Below are 27125 nucleotides of genomic sequence, written 5' to 3'. Positions count from 1 at the left end.
TGGGTATGATTTTCCCCACCCTGCGGAGTGCCCGGCTGCAGGGAAAGCGTGTGGCTGGTGTGGTCTGGGCAATCACTATGCCCGCATGTGTCGAGCTCCTCTGCCCGTGGTAGTGCCGAGAGGTCCAGTCCGGTCTGGCTATTTTTGTCAGTCACAGCTGCCCAATCTTGCCCAGGTGGACCAGGGAGAAGAGGGCGCCCGACTCGAAGAAAATAAAGAGGAAGAGGAGGATTCCACTGGACGTGGCCTTTTTGGCTGATGTGGGACATGGGGACTCTCGGATAAGAGCTTGCTTCTATGTTACAACTGTGAGCAGCAATACCCTGCTGAGTTGCGCAGCGGAAGAGGCGCTGGGGATTGTCATTTTTGCATACTCTGTGTATGTGTAGGACATTCAAATGTTACTAGACAAGTACTCCCGGCTGTTTGAGGGGATTGGGCGAATGGCAGGGGACCCTGTGAGACTGTACATTGACGAGTCGGTTCAACCCATCGCTCTGAAACATCGACGTGTGCCTTTCCACTTGCTGGACTTGGTCGATCGAGAGCTGGACAATCTGGTCAGCCTTGACATTATCAAGAAGGTTGAAGGCCCAACCCCGTGGGTGTCCCCCATCGTCATTGCCAGGAAGCGAAAGCAGCCGGACTCAGTGAGGATTTGCGTTCACATGCGGCTCTGCAATATGGCCATCAAGAGAGAGCGTGATTTGACGCCCACCATCGATGATATCATCACCGAACTGCAGGGTGCCAGTTTCTTTTCCAAATTTGACTTAAGAGCCGGATACCACCAAATGGTGCTGCACCCTGACTCGAGGTACATCACCAAATTTACCACCCATCAGAGTTTGTACCGGTATAAAAGACTGAGTTTTGGGGTTTCCTCTGCAGCAGAAGTGTTTCAAAACTTCACACGCGGTGCCCTTGCGGACCTGGATGGCATCCTCAACATAAGTGATGACATTCTACTCTTCACCAAGTCAGAAACGGAGCACCTACATAAGCTGGCCAAGACGTTTGAGCGGTTCCAGTCGCTGGGCCTGACCTTGCACCGCGACAAGTGCAAGCTCCTCAAGACAACCATTAAATTCTTTGGGTTCATGTTTAAGGAGGGAGGTGTGTCACATGACCCCCGCAAGGTTAAAGACATTATGGAAACACGACCACCAGAGAATGTGTCTGAGTTGCGGAGCTTTCTTGGCATGGTCACGTACTGTGGCCGCTTTATTAAGAATTTGGCCTCTCGGTCGGAGCCATTGCGAGCCCTCACGAAGAAGGACAACATGTGGCAGTGGGGGCCACTGGAACAGGCGGCATTTGAAGACATCAAAAGTGCCCTCACAGCTGACGACAGCATGGCCTTTTTTGACCTAGCCCTGCAGTCAGAGATTGTGGTGGACGCCAGCCCGTTTGGCCTAGGGATGGTCCAAACCCAAGTGGATGCCAATTCGGGTGTCCGGCCGCTGGCATACGCCAGCAAGGCCCTCTCAGAGACCGTACAACGATACTCCTAGATCGAGTGGGAGGCCCTGGCGGTCCTGTGGGCCTGTCGGCACTTCAGGCTATACGTCTAGGGCGGCCAGTGACAGTAGTCACCGACCACAAGCCCTTGCTGCCCACCTTGGCAGGCTCGTCCTCAAAGCCCCCTGCGAGGATTGAGCGGTGGGTGTTGGCGTTACTGGAGTATGGGGTCTCGCTTGTCTACCGGCCTGGGAGCAACAATGATATGATATGATATGTTATTTAGAACGCGCCTAATACCCAGAGGTTTCTAAGCGGAGACCCGGGGATCGAACCTGTGTGGTTCCATGTCGTCTTGCTGCCAAGGCGAGCACGTTGCCGCTGAGCTATCCTCCCGAGACAGTGCGGCTGACTACTTATCTCACCACTCTAGAGGGGTCCCAGAAGATCGGGCGGACACCTGTGCGGAGGAGGCGGATGCGCACGTTTGACTGGTGCTAGAAGCAGCAACACCCGACTCAGTGCCGCTGGAAGACCTAGAGCTGGCGGTGGCCCATGATGAATACTTCCTCATCCTGAAGTCAGCGATTCAGCAAGGGTTGTGGAAGGCTGTGCTGGACACTCCTGCACTGCGGAAACAGGAGGCCAAAGTCACCTTCAAACAGCTGTGGGAAAGTGAGGGATGAGCTGACGTTCTCTGAAGCTGGTCTTCTGCTCAGGGGTGACCGGATCGTGGTCCCGCAGGTGAAAATACATCAGGTCATTGAGTTGGCCCACCAGGGACATCAAGGCATGGGCAAAACAAAAGCCTGGTTGCGCCAGAAGGTCTGGTTTTCCGAGCTGGAGAGGCGCGTGGAAGAGTTTGTTGTGTCATGTGTATGGTGTCGGGTGGCGTCACCAGCCCAAAGGGAGTCTGTCATTGAAACCATGCCTCGCGGCACGACGTTGTGGGAGGTGGTTCATACAGACTTTGGCTCCACGACCCAAGGCACACACTTCCTGGTCATGGTGGACGAGTGCTCCAGGTACCCGGAGGTGGAGTTCGTAGAGTCTATCGCCTTTGAAAACATGGCGGTAGCGATAGAGAAGATCTTTGCCGCCATGGACTTCCCAGGGTATTGTCTTCAGACAACGGAGCACCCTTCCCAGGTGAGAGCTTTGCCAAGCTGATGGAGGGATATGGGATCCATCACAGGAAGGTCACCCTGCTATGGCCCAGAGCAAACAGCGAAGCTGAGAGAATGATGAGGACTCTCAATAAGGTGTTCTGCATCGCACAGGGACAAGGTCAGTGTTTGCAGAGGGCGTTATATCTGTTTCTGTAAGTGTACAGGGCCATCTCGCATATATCTACGGGGGTGGCGTCGGCGGAAGCTCTATTCAGACGGTGCCGAGAGGGCTGTTGCCCGAGTCAGGGGAGAGGGAGTCGGCTGGGATTGATGACCAACAGGTGGAACGTGACCGGAGGCTAAGGATGGAACAGGAGAACCTTCGGAGGGGACTCAGGCCCCAGCAGCTTGTTCCCGGGGATGAGGTGCTCATTAAGAACTGGCACCCACACGGGAAGATGGCACTGACTTATGAGCCGGAACCGATGAACGTGGTGGCGGTGAAGTGGTCTATGGTGATGGCCTCTGATGGCACAGCATCTGTCACCCAGAATGCCAGCTTCTTTAAAAGACTGGGGAAGCCTCGGGTTGAAGTGACTCAAAGCCAGGACATGATGGAGGTTCCAGATGAGGGCGGGGGTGTGGCCCCTTTCCCCTGCTCTCCAGCCAGGGAGACTACCGCAGAGGGATCTCCGATCGGGGAGGCTGGCAGGAGGTACCTCATTAGGACAGGGCGAGGGAAACCTGTTCATCTCAGTGACGGGAGGCTGCAGTAGCACTGGGTTCCGAGTGCCTGTTATTAAAGGGGCTTCTTGTGGGTTTTGGTTTGCAGTGAGTATCGTGCGTTGTTAAGAACAGTGTTATTTTGTTTGTTGTCCTCATGAAAAAGGAGGAGTGTGGTGCTGCCCCTTTATGGGTTCAGCACGTGGCAGAGTAACTTTGCACTCTGCCACGTGCCTATAAATAAACGGGGCGTTCCTGGCCACGTCAGAGCGACCGGGGAGACCGAACTGCATACTACGGTCTCCGTATGAGTCTGCAGCGGGAGTGGTATCACGGCAACACGCATGGCCCTGACTGACCCACAACAAGGGGGAGAGTGGGGCAGGTCACAGCTATGTTGCTTATAAAAAAATGTCGTGTCTGACATACAGCCGCTTAAGGGTTGGAGTGTGTACCATGAGGGCCAATGTGCCGTGGCTTCTGTGAAGCACGCATGCACGACTGTCATTGGCTCCATGGTGGAAGCTGACGGGGCTCTGAGGCTGCAGATTCCTGCTCCGTGCATCTTTGCCCCTGCGATCCTTGACTCCAGGTGAGGATTGTGTTACTCAAGGAATTGAGTATTGTTACCCAATGGGGTCTGTTACTCAGGAGAGGGCAGCATTGATACTTGGTTAATTATTATCAACTGGGATCTATTGTCACCCCGATTGTTTGCAAAGGGCTACTATTGCAGCTTAGGGGCGTGTGTATTTTATTAGCTATTTAAAATAGCTAACATCTGGCTGTTTATTCTAGTCCACATTATACTTGCCATGAGTAACGGGTGTACTGAGTTAACGAACGGATCTAAGTATAGCCATTTGCCAAAAATGATTATTATTTGTGCTTGTGTTGCACCCATAGGGGAAGCATCAATAAACGTGTGTACGGTCTGTGAATTACTACTTATACATCTATACACTGTTATTTGTTGGTAAAGCAATGTGCGTTTTTTTAACATTATAAATAATATTAATGCCAATTTACAGACTTATTCAATAGTTGTTACATGGATAGGCACTTTATCACTCTGGTGTGCAGTCCTGCAACTGTGTATTACGCAGAAGGAATGCATTATTGTTCAAAATAAGTGTTTTCTTCACTCAGGGTGCACTATATGTGAGTTTTGCTCAAACGTGTATATGGTATTACGGAATCCACAACACTGTAGTTCATTAGTAAATGTTCTAAGGGCTGCATTTGAGGCATGTCTATGTGTTATGACTGATAGGGTGGTGTGAATTATCTCTCACTTATTAGTAGTTATTGTTGTGTGTTCTTATTAGGATTGAATTTTGTATTGTTCACTCAAAATTGTTGTTAGGTTACAGGGTGCAGGCAGCCGAGCCCAGCCCCTCAGCCAACTGCCATTAGTGACACCATGGCGCCAGCCACCAGGTGAAGACAAGTTCAGCAACAAGTGTTACTATTTTGCAAAACACTGGGAGCGACCGGGCTGGGCGGGGCCGGGGCTGCCTCAGCCTGGCCCGCTCCCAGTGAATTGTAAATAACATGAGTCCCGGCTGGGTCGTGCGCATTTGAAAATTGCTTCTTCCAGTTCCTCCAGGCTCCAAGTGCACTGCGTGCATAAAGGTTCTGGGCTGGGAGCTGGGGCTGTAAAGTCATGAATTTACGCGATTCAGGGTCACGGATGATGGTTTGCATGCCAATTTTTTGGAGGCGAGGGGTGGGCCACTTTAGTGACCAACTTGACAAATCACTTTTCATGTGTTATTGCTATTCCTGCCATGTATTTTGTAAGAGAAGGGAATAGAGGTCTATAGCTCCCATTTTGTATGAAATCTTACCCCATTGTGAGTGACCTTTTTATCTGTACATGAGGCTGGTCCGGGCTTTCATGGTAGCAAAATGATAGGATGTGTGCTTGTGCGGTTATATATCATTCAACATCTGGTAATGCGAGGTCCCTGCCTTAGGCGGGGCTACCAACATATTCTAACCCACCATCACCTGTTACGTAGCCCTTATTAGATCTAGTAGTGTGCTCCTGAGTTGTTTAAAATAGCTGTTCAGCAAGACCAGGGGAATATTTTATAATAGGTACAAGAACTGGATAGTACCATAATTTTTATCACTACTATTCTCCCAATTAGGGACAGGGGCAATCATCTCCATTTCTGCACTTGCATTTTCAGATTCTCCATGGTCTTCCCATAGTTTACCCTATACAACATCCCTGGGTTCCTAGCTACCACTATCCCCAAGTAGCGTGTGCTTTTGGTTTCCCACCTGAATTTGTGGTTATACTGGAATTTCGGGGTCTCAGCTGTTAAGGGGTAGATTACACATTTCTTGCAGTTAATTCCTAACACTGAATATTCCTCAATTCAGCCACCTGGAGCATTGTAGCAGTTAGGTTCTTCTGGGGATCCTTTATGAATAAAACCATGTCATCAGCTAAAAAGAGAGATTAACAAGTTATGAGTATATGGCTGTATACCCGTATGTACGTGCTCATCAGTAAATTAAGTGTCCAAGGGCTCCACAGCCATGACAAAGAGCAGCTCTTCAACCTGGACATTTTATATAAACGTAATAAGAACCCCACTGTAGTGAACAGAGCATTTGATAGAGATGTATCCAAACCCCTAAAAAATTAAATTTAACCCCCAAAAAATGACTCTGAAAACAAAATGTATATACATTTGCTGGGAATTCCAATGCATTTGATAAAAAACACACAAAAATATGATTTTTATATACATTTGATGAAGACAATCCAATGAGCAAAATGTACTTGGTGCTCACTTGGTTGCTTTGTAGTGTCATTGTATGCCATATTCCTCACAGAGCTCAGAACCCTTGTCATTCTTTATCAATTATAACAACCATTGGTTAATTGGGTGCCCCATCTCATGTGGAGCAACCCATTCCACACACCCCCAGGAAATTCTCTATTTCCACATACACTCCGCCTTTGATCTGCTTTCTGGGTGGAAAAGTCCAGAACATGTGAAAGTGATTCCCAATGCCAACTAAATTAATGTAGTCTTTAGTAATCTCCGGCTCACAGGAAAATTATCTCTCAGAAAAGCAGTGCAAAATTTGGAAACTTTTCATAAGGAAAAAGGGCATTTTGGATGCCATTCAGTGAACAATAATTTGATTCGAGTAAGCCTTCTGCTGAAATATAAGACCATAGCCGATAAAGTGTCTGACTGTGGCTCGCAAGCTTTCGTGTCCTGGGCGCTTTCTACGAGGCTGCCCTCTCGAGTCCCCTACATGTGCTGAAATCATGGTACACCTGAATAAGAGCCAAGTGCGAAAGGAGGGAGAGAGGTTGTGCTTATCGCCACAGCAGCATCAGGGGACACTTTTCAGTTAATAGAAGCCTGTTAACTGGAGACAAAACTGTTGTGTCTTCTGGTAGGGACATGAGGCTCCATCTCCTCACACCCTCTCTTTCTTACAGCCACATTCTATTGAACACACAGAGCCATGGGTGTGGGTGACCTTTATTCTCGTCTCCAGTTACTCTGTTGCCAGGCTCTAGTAGCCCCTCCTCTTCCTTCTTCAGCCCCTGTGCCCATGTCCTTCCTCCATCATTGTGGGGTATGCGTCTTGAACTTGTTGGCTGTTCTCCGCTTGTCTTTCTACCCTGACTTCGGGGTACCTTGTCATGTCCTTGATCCAGGGTGGACTCCTCCTTTGGGGTCGCTGCAGTTCGTATTATAACCACTTGTGGCCATTCACTGTAATCCTCTTGCATCGTGTCTTTGTTTGCTATCTCCTCCTGTCTACTTCTCTTTGGTGTTTGTTCTTCCATGGTGGTTGCTTTCCCGCCTGGCGCGTTCTTCTCCTGTGCCTCCTGTTGCTCTTTCACCTCCTTTGCTCCTTTCACTACACCCTGGACCAGGGACATTCTTGTCTTCTTGGTCCTGTTCTGTTTCATTGGACTTTTCGACTCCTGTCCTCTTTTGTCTACTTGTGTGATTCCCATTTCACACCTTTCTTCCTCGATGTTTACTTTATTTTCCATCTTCAATACCCTCCTTCTTGTTTTTGTCTCCTTCATTCGTTCTCTTGTCCTCTGCCATGTCCTTTGTATGATCCGCATGTTCTCCTTTTGTTGTCTCATCCTGCACTCTTCTATTACCATCTCCATCCCTTCTGCCCCTTTGCTTTTGCTCTGTATAACTTCTTGTTTGTTGCGTGACTACCATGCCCCACCGTCTGTGTTATGTGTGACTTGCTGTTAGGCAGAATCATATGCAGTACCCTTTGGGAACACTACATACAATTAAGACTACAAGTGCAAGTACAATTTTACCTTTGGTAAAACCTGTCCTACACAGTAAAGTGGTAGCGATGGCTGAGCAGCCAGACTTATCTCAAGAGTAAAGTGAGCAGTATCAGAGTTTACACTAAGGACAGCAATTACTATGGTTCAAACAAACACTGAGTCAAGGTTTCTGAGTAAAAGAATATACATTTATTTACACCATCAGTTGTAAAACAGTTCACTATGATAAAGCATCAGCAAATCACAATCTTAATATACTACACAACACCCACTCAATTCTGGACAAGTTAAGCTCAAAATGAATTGTGAGCAAAATGGCACTTCAGCAATTTAAAAGGGAGGAAACACAAGGTTATTCAAAATCAATAGCACCAACAAGTTATAGGCAGGGCAATCTAGAAAAAGCTACTACAACTAGGATTCAAATCAATAGGCCTGGGCCAAAGTCAATGGTTCAGAGTCTTTGCAGAGGATCACACAGTTCAGAGTAGTTTGCGGTTAAGTCTTTGCCAAGAGTTCAAAACGAAGTTGGTCGGAAGAAAAGTTATATGAAAAGGGAGAGAAGGACAAGCCTTCGCAGAGGCAAATGATTTCAAGCACTTTCACCGCGGTCGGATCTGCACAGTACCTTAAATGGAGAAGAATGCTGTAGCTGAGGCAGATGTTCCTGGCAGTTCCTGCAGGCTCACAGTTCCTGAAGTGACAGTCGTGATGACAAGAAGGGCGACGTCTGGAGGGTCCTGCACTGCCCACGGAAGAAGTCAGCAGCGGAGCAAAACGGCGAATAAAAGGTGTGCTCCTTAAGACCCAAACAGGTTCCGTTCCTCCTGGCTATCCGGTTCACTGCAGCGATGCACAGCAAATTCGACCAGGAGACGCGGGCCGGCGTTTGGTGTTTGGCGAGCTGGTTGGTCCCACCAAGCTCAAGGAAAGAAGATACCTTGCAGATCTTCTCTGTTGTCGAAGTTTTGGGCGATTCGGACCTGCAGCAGGGCTTCACCGGGATGTCCAGTAGTTGCAGCAGTCCTCTTCCTTCAGCTTCTCTTCGGGTCTCTCGATCCAGTGGCGACTCTACATCCAGTGGCCTGCCTTTTAAGCAGTTTTCCCGCATTCATACCAGCCTAGCTGTCAATCACTCAGCAAGGTGGCTGTCCTGGCGGGACAGTCACCACAGACAATCATACAGAGTGCGACATGGGTCTCCAAGAAGACCCTCTGCAGGGAGTCTCAAACCCCTCCCTCAAATCTTGTCCCCCTCAGACATTCAGGCACCTAAGGAGGGCTTCTGTGCGCGAACAAAGGAACCAAACCTGGTTTGGCTCGCAGTGTAAAACACGAGAAAGACCTTTACAAAAAGAAATGGCGAATAAACCCAACCAGAACCAAATAAAAATAAAAGGGGTCCAGCGGGTTAGAGTTTGAGGCTACCACCCTAGCCTCTAACAGTACCAAGGGAATTTTCATAGTCTACGGTAAAATAAAAAGGGTAGATACCACTGCCACCAGCCAAATCCTAGAGAAAGGGGAATATAAATATGTCCCATGAGAATCAGACAAAAGGGGATAACTATTAACCCCTTCAGTACTCTATTGGAAGAAAGGTTGTACTGGGTCTGTAAATTTAAAAAGACTACTAAAGTCAATGGCAACTTTACATGTTCTGGGACACAGTCCCAGAAAATGGAGTTTAAAGTGAGAAGTCTTACTCCTACGTCCCGTCCCCTTTCCTCCATAATTGTGGGACATCTCTCCGTCCTGTGGGACGGGACCGGAGCACTTTGTAAAAAGCATCCAAATTTTTTTCAAAAATGTGTCCCTCCTCTCTTTCCTGCGCGGGGCCTGGCACGCGGCCGTAACCCTGCCCACCGTGGCTCTGCCCACGCATCGCCCATCAGTCCTTTTCTCCGCACGATCGGGCCGGACGCACTTGCATCCTCGGAAGATTTTCTTCCCTGTTTTCCTCTCTGGCTCTCGCTAGCGTTCGTTTACTACTCTCTCTATGTCTTTTAAACTAGATTTTCCAGACTGTTCATCGTGTCACCGTCGCTTCGCGAGGGCGGATCCCCATCCTCTTTGTTTAAAGTGTTTGGGTCCGGAACACCGTTGGGACTCCTGTTTTTACTGTGACTCCCTTTCAGTCCAGGCACTTCGACGTCGGTTGGAGTGGTGGGAGGAGGTGTTCGGACAAACTCCTCCTTCTCATTTTCAGGCATTCATCGACGAGAAGAAGAAAAGAAGAAACACCCGGTAAATTCTTTACTTTTCAGAGCACCCCGACTGGGGAATACCTTTGCAGGTTCCTCTCGGGCCAGGAGGGGCGTTGATCGCTCTGTTACCGGGGTTCGCCCTGAGGTGCCTGTCGGGCCTAATCATTCTACCAGAGTTTTCTCCGAGGGTCTCCGTAAGGGGCCTGTGTTCACTGGAGTACGCTCCGAGGCCCCTCCTTTGGGGGCTTTTTGTAGGCCCAGTTCTACTGAGTCGTGGGGTACCGGAGCTTGCTCTGAGGCCTCTCTTTCGGCTTCCCTCAAAAACAAAACTGGGGTGTGCCCCGAGGACTTGGCTGGGCTTGTTCTTACCGAACGGATGTTCGAGGCCCGTGCCGATAAGGCTTTTACCGGGCCTAGGTCCGAGGTCCCTTGTACAGAGGCTAAGGCTACCAACAGTTCTGAGGGGCTGGGCAAGGCCCTGTCGGTGAAAGCGGTTGCTCACCGTTCCCGCTCTTGTGGTGACACCGGATCAGTTGAGGGGGCAAAGAAGAAAGGTTCTTCTTTTACCGGCAGTGCCGAGGCCCTTCTTTCGAAGGCTCATTTGGCGGTTGGTATGTCGCAGAAACATTCCAGGCCTCATAGTACCGGCTCTGCCGAGGTTCCTTATGTTAAGGCTAAACTTAAGACCCCTGAACCATCGACGGGGACCCCTGCCTCACTTCCTCACGTGCCGCAGTTCCCCTCAGATGAGGACAAAATGGCGGCCGTTCCCGCCACGACCACGGTGGCCATTTTAGGTACTACCCCTACAACTGCGCCATCGGACCCTGGTGTAGGGTTCGGTCCTTTGGGTGAACCTAAGGTCCCTTGTGCGCATCCTTACCGGCCGGTTTATGATTGGAACGCCCGAATTCCTGTACCGCACAGTGTTTCGTTGCCCGCGGGGCCGACTCCCTTGATTTATGTGGATACGTTGGTGGAGGGGCCGGTGTGGCACCCTTCTCCGTTACGTCCCTGGATTTGCCCATCTCATGAGAGTCCTCCTGAGGTCCGAAATAATCTCTTGGGGACGCCTTTTTCGGTAAATTTCAAGCGCTTATGCGCACTGACCCCATGAGGGAATATTTCAAAGGGCTTTTCAAGGAGATATGTCCACCTGCTCCTTTGGCTCCACCTGTTCCTCCGGTGGTTCCGCCGGCGCCTCCCTTGCCCGTGGTGCCTCCCCCTGCTCTTCCGCCTTTGCCACCATTGTCGCCAGTGGACAAGGCAGTGCCTGACACAGCTCAGCAGGATCCTGACCTGTCATATGACCCTCAAGGCGATCAGGACAACGAGGACCTTCCCCGCTCTATCAGAGCTTTCCATGACCGGGTGCTGGACATGATGAGTTTCTTAGATGTTCCGGTGCCCGAGGCACCCGCTCCACAGGATGGCGTGCTTTCTGGAGCGTTCACCTTGTCTCCCTTGGAGCGTACCGGCCTGTTCCTGCAGAAGGACGTTCTGGGCGAGGTCTGAAGAGTTTGGGAAAAGCCACACTCGGGACTTTTTGTCAATAAAAAGTTTGATGCGAGGTACAGGCTGCATTCTTCGGAAGAAGTGGCCTTATCGTCTTGTCCGCCTCCCTCCTACACAGTGGTTGTTACACCTTTCCGTCATCGCTGCTTTTTACATTTGCATAAGTGGAGACTGTGCAGTTCCGCGCTTTGTTGTACGGCAGCGCTGTCTATTTCTGTCAATGCTATCAGTTTCAGCGGTACTGTTGTTCCGCGTTGCCAGTGCACGTCAAGAATAGGTCACATGATTCATCCACGCAACCAGCTGATTCTTACGACAAGTCATGTGGCACTGTTTCAGAACCGAAGGCTTTCGCCTTCTCGCGTCGCTTCTGACTTGCATGACGCTCCGTAAGTTCAAATTCTAGGTACTCCTTACTCTCGTGTATCCAAGCTATCCTGCCTGTGACTATTTATTCCTTTTTCTCTCCTACCGTTTAGTGTTCCCCTACAGCGCTCCCTTCCAGCTATTACTACCTTTCAGCCTGCATTTCCGGGAACCCGTTCGCTATCATATCCCAAGCCTTCATTACAAAGTGAAAACAGCGGAATCCCAAGTCTTCCTGACTCGGTGAGTTCCTTCCCCGGTCCTCCGTTTCCTCTCCGTTCCTGGTTAGTTATTTACCCGTTCTTTCCCGCTCCTGTTTAGTATTCTTTCCTCTCTTTACTACAGAAGTTTCTGAAGGAACTAGCATTCCAGTCCTTACCTCCCTTTCTCTCCGAGAAACCTCCACCTCTCATCAACAGCTAGAATCTACCAACACCATCCGTAAGAACATATTCACCTGTATTTATTCTGTTCTTCTATTCCGGTTTCCTCTTATATTTACCTGTTATTTTCTCCCGATAGAACCTGTGATACTGCCATCGAGCCAGGAGTTCTGTGCCTTGGATAGCCATCTTTCTGCAAGGATCTCCGACAACGCGTCCAGGGTTTTTTCCCCCTTTGGGGGTTTCCCTGGGGGTCCTGCCTCTCCCTGTTGAGGTTTTCTTTCCTTCCGAAGGGGTAGGGGGCTCAGGACTCTCAGGGAGGCTCTTCATATCCGCCGTTGATGTCCCGGTTCCGGCGTTCTGACCAGGTTGGTGGATACTTGTTTATACATTCACCCACTTTTGGGTTTCGTATTTGATATTCCGGATCAGATTGTAATAGTGGTGGCTGCGGCTACGTTGCAATCCAGACCTGCAGCATCCTCTTCCGCGACGGCTACTCAGGTCTTGAGAAAGGAGGACAAGCTCCTGGACTCCCTAGGGAGGAAAATCTTTGCCAATTCGGCCTTGCAGCTCAGGCAGGCCAATGCAGAATTGATTTTGGCGGGAGCTAACATGCGGATGTGGAAAGGTCTGTCGGAGTTTGAGGAGCACATTCCGGAGGAGAAGTTGGAAGATTTCAGAGGGGGCCTTTCCGATGCCAGGGTCTTGGCCCAGGATCTCCTGGAGGCTGCGGCTCATCACGTAGACACCTCGGCTCGGGGCCTGATTGTCATGATGCGTACCCCTGGCATCCAGATCGTGTCCATCAGCCCCGGGAGCAGACATCCACAAACTCATTAAAACCCCAACACAGCCCCGGCTGGGGGCTGTTTGGATTCAGTCCTGGCGCCTTAGGCTCCAGCCTCATCATAGAAAACAGTCCTGGCGCCATAGGCGCCAGGCTCATAGACTTTACTTACCTTATGCAGACCATGCTGCAAATAAGTCCAAGCCAACGTGAGGCCTGGATGGGACTATTTTATTACAGGGACTATTTTTCACTCGGGTGTGGTTCTGGGGAACTTCTTACCTGGGACTACTTTGCAGGCTATTTAAACCACGCCCGAAAAGCAGCCCATGCTTCGCGTTATTCTGCATCCAGCAGCGTGACGCTCACCATGTCTGCAAGTCAGCATCCAGTCTTCTGCCACGCCCGCCTCGAATCCGGAGCTCCTAGACAAAAGGAAAAGAAAGGAGAAGAGGTTAGATCACGGACATTATTTGATTCCTTACCTGATTCCGGACCCAGCACATCTCCGAGCCTGGAAAGGACATTATTTAAGCACGCGTCGCTTCACCAGCAGCAGCGCTGCGTTATACTCACCAGTCCACCGCATCTTTCGACTCGGCGCTGCCTCCATCATTTTCTTCGTCGAAATCCAGCCCCTGGGGGGAAAACAAAAGGAATAACAAGGTTAGCCGAGAAAACCGACAAAGACAATCTCTTTGCCACCATAGGCTTACCTGCTTTACCACTGGAGGTATTATTCTTTAATTCGCTGCATCTTCCTATGCCGCACCTATAAAGGGAGAGAGTTAAACTCATGCAACTTTTACTGGACAGTGTTTAGTAATACAGACTCTTACTTGAACGCCATCAGCTGCCTCCAGGCAATATTCTTTTGGACCCAGCTGCAACCTAACGAGGGAATGGAACAAGAGTGAACATCGGACATATTGAACTCTTTGAACTTTATAGACACTGGAGTTAATATTCCTCCGGAACTCCTCCAGTACCTTCAACCCAGTGAAGTAACTGGTATCTACGCGCCCCTGCATGCCATGCAGGATGGAGAGCTCATCCTTTAAAAACATAAGGTGAGATTACCAAAAGGGGATATCGGAGGTGATTAGTGGGGAGAACGAGAACTGTTGGGGGGCCATCACTAAAGTCCACGGGTGGCTAAATCCCTTTCTCCACTTGCAGGAGAATACTTCTACGAGTCCAGCAGACAAGATTAGGCGGGCCAGTCCAGACTGTCATCTCTTCACTATGCATCACGTTGGTGGAGACCGCAGCTGTCCGGGTCCAATCAACGCCTCTGTGGGAACCAGGTGAGCGTAACACTGATGCTTGGGGTTGATACCTCGCACCAAGCGTGGCTGCATGCCACTAAGTTTTCGAGGGAAGTGCAAGACAAGGTACTGGACCTTCCATTCGATGGTAAGGAGCTTTTTCACTCTTCTATTGATGTAGAGCTCACCAAAACCAAGTATAGCACTCAGACGGCTAAGCCATTGTCTGTTCTGGTTAAAGCTCCTTTCAAATCCCAGAGTCTGTTGTCGCAAAGTCGACCTTCCTCTGGTTTTAGGGGCTTACTCGACCGCAAATCTCGCAGAGTGGATACTCCTGCAGGGAATAACCGCCGTAGACAACAATGTATGTGGTTTTTCTCCCGCTCTTCAGCCTCCTCGTCAGGTTCAGGTGGCACCGCCACCGATAAGCCTGCCAAATGAGGGTTTTCCGCGCTCGCACGAGACCCCGGTGGGAGGACGCATTGCGTCTCATTGGGAGGCGTGGCAGACCATCACCGAAGTCAGATGGGTCTTGTCAGTCGCTCGAGCGGGCTTCCGCTTGCCTTTACCCCCTACCACACCCCTCAACCCTCCTTTTCAGCTGTCGGGCTCACCCTCCCTCAAGGGTGAGGTTCAGAAACTTCTGCACCTCAGAGCTGTGGAACCCGTTCCCCTTGGGGAGCGAGGGGAGGGCTTTTACTCCCGGCTGTTTACGGTGCCCAAACCCAACCAGGCTGGCCTGCGCACCATCCTAGACCTTTCCCAGTTCAATCTTTTCCTACCCCAAGAGAAATTCAAGATGATCACGCCCGGCCAGATTTGCTCCTCTTTGCAGATGGGCGATTGGCTCAGTGTGGTGGATCTTCAGGATGTGTACATGCATATCCTGATTTGGAATCCACACAGGAGATACCTCCGCTTCTCTTTGGGAGAGGAGCACTTCCAGTTTCGGGTGCTTCCTTTTGGCCTCAGCTCGGCGCCGCGTGTCTTCACGAAGATGATGTCGGTGATTGCGGCCTATCTTCGTCTCCAGGGTGTCCATGTGTATCCATATTTGGACAACTGGCTCTTACGCAGCCCTTGTCCGTTGGCAGCAGCGGGCAACCTCCAGTTTCTCCTTCAGCTCCTGTTCCATCTTGGGCTGTCGGTGAACTGGCGGAAATCCTCCATGACGGTCTCACAGGACCTGACTTTCCTGGGTTTTCATTGGAACACGATCGACTGCCGAGTGTATCTGACCGGGGACAGAATGGCGGATCTGTTGGCCACATGTCAGATGTTTGCGCAGTTGAAGAGCATGTCGGCCTGGTGGTTCCAGAGGCTTCTGGACCTCATGGCTTCATGTGTTCTGGCTCTTCCTCTTGCTCGTCTCAAAATAAGACGGACCCAGATGGCTCTTCGGAGTTCCTGGCGTCAGGCTTTGGACCCGGATTCCAAGCGGATAATGATTCCGGATTCCATGAGAGTGGACCTGGACCGGTGGGCATCTCTCAGCAACCTGTCAGTGGGCGCGGGGTTTCAGGACCCTGCCCCCAATGTGACGATCACAACGGACTCCTCCCTTTTGGGGTGGGGTGCGACGTTAGATCTTCTTCAGGTCTCGGACCTCTGGTCGCCTCAGGACAAGCTCCTGCACATAAATCATTTGGAGCTTCTGGCGATCTTTCTGGCGCTCAAGGCGTTCAGACCGCTCATTGTCAACAAGGTGGTCCGCATAAGAACGGACAATGTGGTATCAATGTATTACATAAACAAGCAAGGGGGAACGAAGTCTCCCCCACTCGTGGACCTGTCCATCCGGATTTGGGAGTGGGCCGTGCTTCATGGGGTCTGGCTGCTTGCAGTGCACATCCCGGGCCAGATGAATGTCACAGTGGATGCCCTCAGCCGGTGGACAGCGGTCAGCTACGAGTGGGAGTTGAAGGCGGAGATCCTCTCATGGATTTTCTCGCGTTGGGGCACACCGGAGGTGGACCTCTTCGCCACTGCGGTAAACAAGAAGCTTCCTCAGTACGCCTCCAGACGGGGGCTGGGAGTCTCCTCTCTGGGGGATTGCCTCGAGATTCCATGGCACAACATTAGAGCTTACGCCTTCCCGCCTCTGCCCCTAGTTCATCGAGCAATCTGGAAGTTGATGAACTGTTCTCTTCTACTGATAGCTCCGTGGTGGCCGGCCAGGTTTTGGTTCTCAGAACTTCAACACCTGTCGCTGTATCCGCCGATCAGGTTACTAGTAACTCCCGATCTTCTTCACCAAGGGGAACAACAGATGTGGCACCCCTCCCCACAATCGCTCAACTTGGCGGCATGGTGCCTGAGTTCAAGTCTTTAGAGCATTTGAGTTTGTCTGCGGATAACATGTGCATTATCCAGGCAGCCAGGAAACCCTCAACCAGATCTCAATACAAGAGTAAATGGCACAGGTTTTGTCATTGGTGTTTGGAGAAGGAGTTGGATCTGAGTGTGGCAACGATTGACACGGTGCTGTCCTTTGTATCCTCCCTAGCAGAGTCAGGGGTTCATGTTCTATCTTGCAGGACTTATCTCTCAGCGGTTTCCGCTTACCTCTTTACAGAACAGTGTTCTTATTCTCTAACTAACCCGGTGGTGAAGAGACATTTTGTTGGCTTGACGCGCCTCTACCCTCCAGTTCGTAGTCCGCACCCGCCTTGGGACCTAAATGTAGTCCTGACGGCGCTGTGCCATAAACCCTTTGAGCCAATGGCTACGGTTGATCTCAAGTACGTGTCCTGGAAAGTGTCCTTTCTGGTCGCGGTTACGTCAGCGAGGAGAGTGAGTGAGCTCCAGGCATTGACGGTGGAGCATCCTTTCTTGGTCTTTCACAAGGACAAGGTAGTCCTTCGGACAAACCCGGCTTTCCTACCAAAGGTAATGACCAAATTCCATCTGAATCAGTCGATCTCCCTTCCAGTCTTTTTTCCGAACCCTGCTCGGAGGGTGAAAGGGTTCTACACTGTCTGGATGTCTGAAGAGCTCTTAAATTCTACCTGGACAGGACTTCCGAGCTTCGGAGTTCTTCTCAACTTTTTGTGACCTTCAGTAATCCTCAGGGCAGGCCGGCGTCTAAGGCATCTATTTCCAGATGGATTGCCGCCTGTATCACAGTCTTTCACCGTCCAAAAGCTGAAACCTCCTAAAGGTATCCATGCACACCTGGTGCGGGGCAAGACAGCCGCGGTTGCTTTTCAGAAGTATGTTCCCTGGGAGTCCATCGCTAAAGCAGCTAATTGGGCCTCCCCATCTGCTTTCTGTAAGCATTACTGCCTCGATATGAGCTCTAGAGCTGATGCTCAGTTTGGTCAGGCTGTGCTAAAGAACCTGTTTCAGTAAGGGGTATTTCCATCCACCCATAGTTCCTGTAAGGAGTGCTTGGGAATCTCCCACAAGTGTGGAGGAAAGGGGACGGGACGTAGGAGTATTACCAGGTGACTCACCGTAGTGACCACCTTACACCTAGTCCATAGTCCCCTTTCCTCCATACGCCTGCCCGCCGTCCCCTCTAATAAGGTTCCTCTGTTATTGCTAATGGGTCTTGGACCCTGTGATAGAAAAGGACTGATGGGCGATGCGCGGGGCGGAGCCAAGGTGGGCAGGGTTACGGCCGCGTGCCGGGCCCCGCGCAGGAAAGAGAGGAGGGACACATTTTTGTAACCAATTTGGATGCTTTTTTACAAAGCGCTCCGGTCCCGTCCCACAGGACGGAGAGATGTCCCACAAGTATGGAGGAAAGGGGACTATGGACTAGGAGTAAGGCGGTCACTACGGTGAGTAACCTGGTAAGACAAATACAACCCTGTGTCACTGCACTAAAGGTGCTGTGTGACACACAGTAAAAAGATGATGCCTATGGAGTTGGTGAGACTCCATATCCATGAACACAAAAGTCAAACACACAGCAAAATACATGAAAGAGTGAGAAAAAAGACTCACACTCTTACCAGATAAAAAAATGAAACCCTAGAAATTCAGCAAAGCTGCTGAGGGACTCAAAAGGTAAGGGAAATTAGCCATTCTGAAGAATTCTCTGTAACACTCGCCCCCCCCCCCCCACCCCTAGACTAAGGGACAGGAGGATTTAATCCCCTCCTGGATGAATCTCTTTAATCTAGTCGGTCAAACATCCTATGAGACCATCAGCATTTTGGTGGTGAAGCCTAACCTGTGCTCAATGGTAAAATCAAACCCTTGCAGGCTGATTGACCATCTCAGTAGTTTTGGGTTTTCCCCTTTGATTTGCATTAACCATCTCAAGGGTTAGTGGTCAGTCTGAATCCCAAAAGTAGATCCATACAAGTATGGTCTAAACTTCTTCAGAGACCACACAATAGCAAAGCACTCAAGTTCAATTGTTGCCCACCTTGTTTCTGGTTCCTTCAGCTTCCTGCTGATGAAGCAAATGGGGTGCTCCCTACCTTTCTCATCCAGTTGACTAAGGACTGCACCTATACCTGTATTCAATGCATCTGTCTGCACAATTAAGGTTTGGGTATAATCAGGAGCTCTTAGGACTGGAGCTTGACAAAGGGCTGTTTTTAGACCTTCAAATGCTTGAGTGCACTCCTCATTCCATCTGACCTTTTTTAGGAAATTTTGGAGAGGAGATTACATTCAAGGGAGAAGCTATGGTCCCATAGTTCTCAATGAAGTTCTTCCTGTAGTACCCAGTGACACCTAGGAAGGCTCTTACCTGGGTTTGAGTAGTAGGGGTGGCCCAGTTTTGTACAGCTTATACCTTACTAGGCAATGGCCTTATTTCACCTTCTCCTACCTCATTTCCAAGGTAGACCACTTTGCTCTGGCCAATTTGACATTTACCTGCCTTTATGGTCAGATGGGCCTGTTCAAGAGCCTGCAAAACATATCCTAAGTGGTCAACATGTTCTTTCCACGTAGGGCTGAACACTGCAATGTCATCCAAGTATGCCATGTAGAAGTCCTCCATCCCATTCAGAACTTGATTAACCATCCTTTCGAATGTAGCAGGTGCATTCTTTAAACCAAAAGGCATAACCTTAAACTGGTAGAGGCCTGCTGGGGTTGTGAATGCAGTTTTCTCCTTGGCATGGTCTGTCAGAGCTATTTGCCAATAGTCTGAAGTGAGATCAAATGTACTGAGGCACTTGGCTGCACCAAGTTTATCCACCAGTTCATCTGTCCTCGGGAAAGGGTGGGCATCAGTCTTTGTGACTGCATTTAGAGCTCTATAGCCCACACAGAATCTCAATTCCTTGGATCCTGCCTTTGATAATAGAACAACTGGACTGGACCATGGTCTTGTAGATGGCTCGATAACCCCGAGATGAAGCATCTGGTTGACCTCCTCCTTTATGTGGGTCCTTACATGGTCTGACATTCTGTAACCTCTGCTTTTGACAGGTAAACAGTCACCAGTGAGAATATCATGCTGGCCCCAAGGGGTCAAGCCTGGTGACAGTGAAAACAGGGAGGCAAACTGATTCAACAACAACTTTCACTCCTCCTGTTGCTCAGATGTCATACTAGAAGAGAAATTAACTCCTTCTATTTTCTCGTCCAAAGGTTGTTTCACTCGCCTCCTCCTCTTCAGCTGAAGCTAGAAGCAAAGCTCCCACTTCTGGTTTAGAGACATATGCTTCTGGGAGCCTCCTTAGGATTGCCTAAGCCCACCTGATAGTTCATCTCTCCACGTTTTCCCACAACCTTGAAGGGTCCTATCCACTTGTCCTGCAAGGACCTCTGCCTTGCTGGCACCATAACTAGAACAAGCTAGTCTTGAGCGAACGCTGTCATGGCCACAGGCCCCAGAACACAAAAACCACACCATCTAGTGATGCGGGCAATGAGTCACTTGACTCACTTATGTCCTTTTGGGACCCATAAACGCAGGGGCCCTGGCTGGATTCCGTCTTGGCGCCAGGCTCATATAGAGATGTGAGTAGGAACACTTTATTTCAGTGCAGGAGTGCTTTTATTTTACAAGAACTTTCCAGGAGCTGAAAGCCTTTATTCCAGAGAACATCCTCATGTGCTGACTCATCGGGTGTGGCAGGGTGTGGCAGGCAGGCTGAACCTGGTCGGCGTGGCTTCAGAAGCTCAGCTATATAAGCGGCTCCATCCTTAAGGCCGGTACGTTGCGTTACTGTGCACTCGCGTGCAATGTGACGCTCACCGCTGCTTGGACCAGTTTACTTACCTTTGAAACCAGGCGTTCTCCTGCATACTCACCTCCAGGAAACCAGTGCTTCAGAAGCAGCAGGACAGAGTGCTCGCCAAAACTAATCAACAGGTGAGCTTTCCAGAGAAAGCGCATCCCACGGGTACCACGGTTTGGTAGAAGGGGTCTGGAAGGGGATCAGGTGCACAAGCTGGCATACTCACGCCCCCTATTCTCCACGCAGGAGCAGTTCCGAGCAGCATCACCTATTACCACCAGTCACCACATAAGCACAGAGGGCTCGAGTGACCTCACCCGCGGGAGGGCTGCAACCGTGCCCCAACGCCTCTGCAGAGACCAGGTGAGCGTAACAACTCAACCATGTTGGCCTTCTGGTCATGCCAATGTTTGACCAGAGCCTGACCTGCTTTCAAGTTATCACTAGCTTCTGCCCTCATGTGTGACATTCTCCTGCGGAGACCTATCACATAGTCAGTCACTCTGACTGGCTTGGGGGAAGGAGAACTCTCCAACCCCTCCTTAATCAGGGCCAAGGGACCTCTGACTGGATGGCCATAGAGAAGTTCAAAGGGACTATATCCAACTCCCGCCTGAGGGACTTCTCTATAAGCAAAGAGCAGGCATGGTAGTAGAAGGTCCCACTTTCTTTTAAGGGGTTCTTCTAAAGCACATATCATGCTCTTCATTGTGCGATTAAACCTCTCCACCAATCCATTCGTTTGTGGATGGTGGGCTGTAGAGAACTTGTAAGTGACACCACAGTTTTTCCACATGGCCTGCATGTAGTGGGACATAAAATTGGATCCGCTGTCAGATATCACTTCCTTAGGAAACCCTACTCTGGTAAAAAATACCTAGTACAGCCTTAGCCACAGCCTGAGCTGTAACAGTCCTCATAGGTATTGCTTCGGGATATCTAGTAGCATGGTCTAACACAACCGGGATAAACCTATTTCCTGAAGATGTGGGAGCGTCCAGGGGACCAACAATGTCTATTTCCTACACTCTCAAAAGGAACTCCCACCACTGGGAGAGTGATTCACTGATTCAAGGAGAGGCTTCCTTTGGTGAGGACCAAGAATTTGGCATGGTAGAAGAACAAACCGGGACGGGCTACTATGGGGATGATGAGGACCAAGAAGAGGGAGAGGAAGACCCTGAAACATACAGAGTAGATTCCCCGGTAGAAAACGAAGCCCCGGTTACCGACTCCCCGGTCGATAACCAACCCCTCCTAAACTAGGTTCTCGCACGTGCAGCAGAACATTTCCATATTGACACACACGGTGTCCAGGAGGAGAGGGACTTTGCAGAGGAGTTAGTGGGAGAAAGGAGGCCTGTTGCCCAGACCATCCCTATCCTTAAGTCCCTTCAGCGTAGAATAGACCCGTCCCTGGTGAACCCGAACCTCACCAGAGCAGTCAATCCCAGGGTTGAAAAACTTTTCAGGGCAGCCCAGTCTGACCCTCTCTATATAAGAGGACATCTGAAGCCAGACTCCCTAGTTGTCACTAACACTCATAAGAGTGCTGGAACACCCTTGTCATCGTCCGAAGCTCCTCACTACAAGGAGAGCAAAAAACTATATGGTTTCGGCAGGAAAGTAGCCTCAACGTCCGCCTATCAAGCAAGGATTGCAAACTCCACCACCCTGTTGGCCAGCTACAACTGCCATCAGTGGAAAGAAGTCGCGGCACTCATAGCCTCTGCTCCGGAACCTTTAAAGGGCCGGTTAGCTCGGATTTCCGCAGAGGGTAGAGCCGTGTCTGGTTGCATTTTGAAAGCAACCTTTGACGCGCGGACAACGCAGGCAGATTGATTACAGAAGGCACTGTTATCAAGAGACATGCGTGGTTACGGCAGTCTGGTTTTAAGGCAGAAACCCAGGCATCATTGTTGGACAAACCGGTGGAAGCCGATCTGTTGTTTGGTAAGGCGGTCGAGGACGCACTCAAAAATGCCAAGGACGAATATGAGACACTCAAGTCCCTTGGCCAGTTAACCAATAAGCCCCCTAACCAGAGAGGGAATAGTAATTTTCGTCGCCCACGCGGCCAAAATTCCCAGAGAGGATCTAACTATTCCCAGCGGCAGGGTACACAGTGGAACAACAGCCAACAGTTTACCCAGGGTTACGGCAGGGGTAATAGGAGAGGTTGTGGTAAAGGCAGAGGCAGCCCCAGCAAAGGAGGCGCCACGCCTCCACCAAAGCAGTGACGCTCAGTTCAGGGTCCCTTCTCACGCAACCCTAGTAGGGGGACGCATTTCCAACTTCACCCAGGCTTGGGAAGGGATCTGTCAGATGGGTGCTGTCAACAGTATCCACAGGGTACTGTATAGAACTACTGCAGCGTCCCCGGAACCATCCTCCACGACAAAGAGTACACTCTTTAGAACATCAGAAGATTCTCCTCGAGGAGATCGCCATTCTGCTAGAAAAGGACGCGATAGAACTCGTCCCGGGACACCAGGTAAACAAGGGTATTTATTCAATTTACTTTCTTGTGCCAAAGAAAGATTTGACAATGCGCCCAGTATTGGACTTACGGCCTGCCAACAAGTATGTCAAGCACCAAAAGTTTCGTATGACTACGCTACAAGAGGTAATCCCCCTCCTAAAAAAGGGGGATTACATGGCAACCCTGGATATGAAAGATGGTTATTTTCATATTTCCATGTTCCCAGCGCACAGAAGGTACTTGCGCTTCAAGGTGGACAGTCGGCACTACCAATTCAAGGTACTGCCCTTCGGGATAGCTTCGGCACCAAGGGTATTCACCAAGGTACTGGCGGTGGCGGCTGCACACCTACGCAGGGAGGCAATCCCGGTGTACCCTTATCTGGACGACTGGCTCATAATGGGGGAAACCCCAGTAATTTGCAGGACAAACATTCAAAGGACTATCGACCTCCTCCACGAGTTAGGCTTCTCAATCAACGAGAAAAAGTCAAGCCTGGTGCCAAGCACCTCCAAACAGTTCCTAGGAGCAATCCTAGATACTCAAGGGGTTGACCTTTCCTTCAGAGGAAAGAATTCGGAATATACTACTGCAAATTCCGCATTATCAGTCCGGTCACCAAATAACAGTACGCAAAGCAATGCGTTTATTAGGCATGATGGCGTCATGTATTTACCTGGTCCCACACGCGCGCCTGCGCATGCGTCCCATGCAGGAATGGTTGGTGAAACAGTGGTCTCAGGCAAGTGGTCAGTGGGACGATCTAGTGGTCGTTTCGCCAACACTAGTACAAAGTCTTCACTGGTGGACAAGAGAGAATCTTACACAGGTAAAACCCTTTTACGATCCCGAAGTACAGGCAGTAGTCACTACTGATGCATGTCTGACGGGGTGGGGAGCTCACCATCTCCACCACACAGCTTAGGGTCTCTGGTCTCCCTCAGTGGCCAAGAACCACATCAACCTGCTAGAGCTTCTGGCAGTATTCAGAGCGCTTCAAGCGTTCGAGCCCCACCTACTAAACCTGTCAGTGCAAATCCGGACGGACTGCACAACAGCCATGTTCTACCTGAACAAGCAAGGAGGGACTCGTTCGCCAAATCTGTCCAAGCTTGCCCAGAAAATCTGGATATGGGCACTCAGACAGAACATCTTCCTGTCATCACAACATGTTCCAGGGGAGCTCAATTCCCTAGCGGATGCTCTGAGCAGAGACTCCCTCCCAGAGGAACACGAATGGGTTCTACACAGAGAGGTCGTAGAAGATATCTTCTCTCAGTGGGGTTTCCCAACTATAGACTTATTCGCCACAAGCGAAAACGGACAATGCCCAGGATTTGCATCCAGGTTCCCCCAACCAGACTCCCAGGGGAACGCCCTGTGGATGAACTGGTCAGGGATGTTTGCGTATACTGTTCCACCAACTCCTCTCATCAGGAAGGTGGTGAACAAGATGAACAGAGAGTCGATGACGCTCGTCCTAGTTGCTCCCATGTGGGCAAGACAACCGTGGTTCCCACACCTACGCAGGATGGCGGTGTGCGAGCCCATCAAACTTCCAGCCTGGTACAACCTACTGTCCCAGCACCAAGGTCAAACAGTGCATCAGCAACCCAACTCAATGAACCTGGCAGCATGGCTCCTGAGATCATAGAGTTTGGACATCTCAATTTACCACAGAGGTGTATGGACATCCTAAAAAGAATCTAGGAAACCAAACACAAGGCACTGTTACTTTGACAAGTGGAAGAGGTTCGTTATCTGGTGCCAGAGTAGACAAATCAACCCTGTTGATTGCACTCCTTCCACTGGTGTTACATACATGCTCCACCTGCTAGATGCAGGATTGGTTTTTAACTCACTGAAAGTAAACCTGGCAGCCCTGTCGGCATACACCACTTCCCATAGCAAGGTCTTGTGGTGGAAAGTACCAGTAGTTAAAGCCTTCATGGAAGGAGTAAAGAGACTTCACCCTCCTATTCCAAACCCACCACCACGGTGGGACCTTAATGTGGTGCTAGCCAAGCTCATGGGACCCCCTTTCGAGCCCATGCATAAAAGCAGCCTCAAACACCTGACTTATAAAACGGCCTTCTTAGTAGCTATTACTTCTATAACAAGAGTCAGTGAAATTCAGGCTCTGTCAGTGCAGGATCCCTTCTTTACTGTCCATAAAGACAAACTAGTTCTACGCACACACCCTAGGTTTTCACCTAAGTTTGTATCTAAATTCCACGTAAACCAGTCCATCGAGCTTCTGGCTTTCTTCCAGGACCCTCAAAGCTCGGCTGAGGTGAAACTACACACCCTAGATGTGCGTAGGGCGGACCTCTACTATGTAAATAAGACCAGACCGCTAAGAAAAACAGATCAACTGTTTGTCTCTGTAGCTACAGGCAGAGAGGGGGATTGCGTCTCTAAAGGTGCCATCTCGAAGTGGATTATTAACTGTATCCAGCTGTGTTACTCACTCTCTGAAAGAACTCTGCCTTTTCATGCCAAGAGCCCACTCTACTAGAGGCATTGGGGCCACTCTGGCTTTCATTGCAAATGTATCCCTTGACACCATTTGCAAAGCAGCTACTTGGAGCTCTATTCACACTTTTACTCAGCATTACTGCATTGACACCCATTCCAAGGCAGATACACAAGTGGGACAAGCGGTTCTAAGACACTTATTTGCTCATGACCCTTCTCACATCCCACCTCCTTCTTCAGGTACTGCTCGCTAATCTATGCACAGCATGTGATCTAAGCAGATTCCACAAGCCTCAGAAGGGATACATTACTCACCGTAATCGTATTTCTGATACTTGTATCTGCTTAGATTCACATGCGACCCACCCTTCCTCCCCTCTGAGAGAAGGCGCATGGTTGCTTGTAGTCTTACCTTTCTATCTATCTGCTTGGATTATCTGTACTCACGCTACTCCTCATGCTACCTCATGTCAGAAAAAATACAATCTGAGGATCCTAGACGCGTGAGGGATCTTGGGTACAGGGGACGTCACACTAGGGATAGTATTACTGGCACGCCCTGTGTCGACGCCCATTTTCGAATTTCGAAAAACAAACTGTAATACTCCGCAGCTTCCACTAGATGTCGGCCTATGCACAGCATGTGAATCTAAGCAGATACAAGCATCAGAAATACGATTACGGTGAGTAATGTATCATATATATATATATATATATATATATATATATATATATATATTTTTTTTTTAATGTGCCTGTGCGCAAAACTGTAACTTCCTCTGGTGACCCCATGGGGTCAACAGAGGTAGTTACAGTCCTCAGCCACGAAGCGTTCTTTTATTTATTTATGCAATGTTTGTCGGATATCCGACAAACATTGCATGAATAAATAAATTCGTCAAGAAGATCTTGGGACTTGATGATGGAGGAAGGAGAGACTAATTTGTATCACGGCATAGTGAGGGTTACCTCGGGAATACCATTCATTTTCAGTGAGCGCGGGTCAATACAATTGCCCAGTACTCCCACAAACTATGAACAATGGGATTAATATAGTAGCAATTACTTTGAATTTAAATATCCAATTTCAGGCAAGTAGGACCCACTATGCAAGAGAGGAACGGGCTCCGGCCCAGACATGCCCGTTCCTCTCTTGCATGGTGCTCTGAGGGGCAAAAGGCGAGCCGTATGAAGGGAGGAGGTGGCGAGGTGAGGAGAAGAGAGTGCTGGCCCTGGCAAAGGATTATGTGGACAGGTGCTGTGCAGGAGTTCCTCTCGGCGTGGGCAGCACAGCGGATTCCTGAACCCCTGATTAGCCGTGGGCCGCTGCTCAGAGGGCCATTGTGTGGAGTTACTTTCATGGTTTGTCATCTCTGGACATATGTTTAGCAGGGGTTGCGGCGACACAGCCTGTCTGCCCCAAAAATCGTTCTTTTGAATTGCGAATGTCACCGAAGATGAACCTTTATCAGCTGAGAAACGTAACCTTTGCAGTGCTTTTTTTCCTCGTCGCGACACAAAGAAGAACAGCGGGAGCTCAGTTACGTTTACCTGTAAGCACAGTGCGGATTGATGAAAATGTCCATGCATTATACCAAGTACATTGGACATTATAGATGTGGCCAGTGGGGTATCAAAGCATGGCGAATACCACATGTACAGCACAATATGTTACCCTAGTAGTGCCCCAATAACACACTGCAACCTGCAAATGTGCCTCAGTGGACAGGCCAGTGGGCAGACAGCAACAGGCCTGCTCGAGCCATCCTGCTATTTATACAAATCTCGGGCCAAGCAGGGCCTGATGGGAGAAAGGAACTGCGCTACAATCTGCTCTTCTGCTGGGCTGTGCCTGCTGGAGCTCCCCCCTACACGCACGACAGGC

The 27125-nt window shown here is 49.9% G+C and overlaps 1 protein-coding gene across 1 annotated transcript in view; it reads left to right on the top strand.

The window, feature by feature from the left end:
* The window catches only part of LOC138453438 (lebercilin-like), a 1169225-nt gene that overhangs the window by 266457 nt on the left and 875643 nt on the right, over nt 1-27125 (top strand). The gene's annotated exons all lie outside the window — the stretch shown is intronic.

This window comes from Ambystoma mexicanum, chromosome 4p (genome assembly GCF_040938575.1).
Source record: "Ambystoma mexicanum isolate Mex_15411 chromosome 4p, UKY_AmexF1_1, whole genome shotgun sequence".
NCBI classification, from domain to species: domain Eukaryota; kingdom Metazoa; phylum Chordata; class Amphibia; order Caudata; family Ambystomatidae; genus Ambystoma; species Ambystoma mexicanum.
The sequence above is the reverse complement of the archived record's forward strand: the minus strand, read 5'-3'. Positions and strand labels throughout refer to the sequence as shown.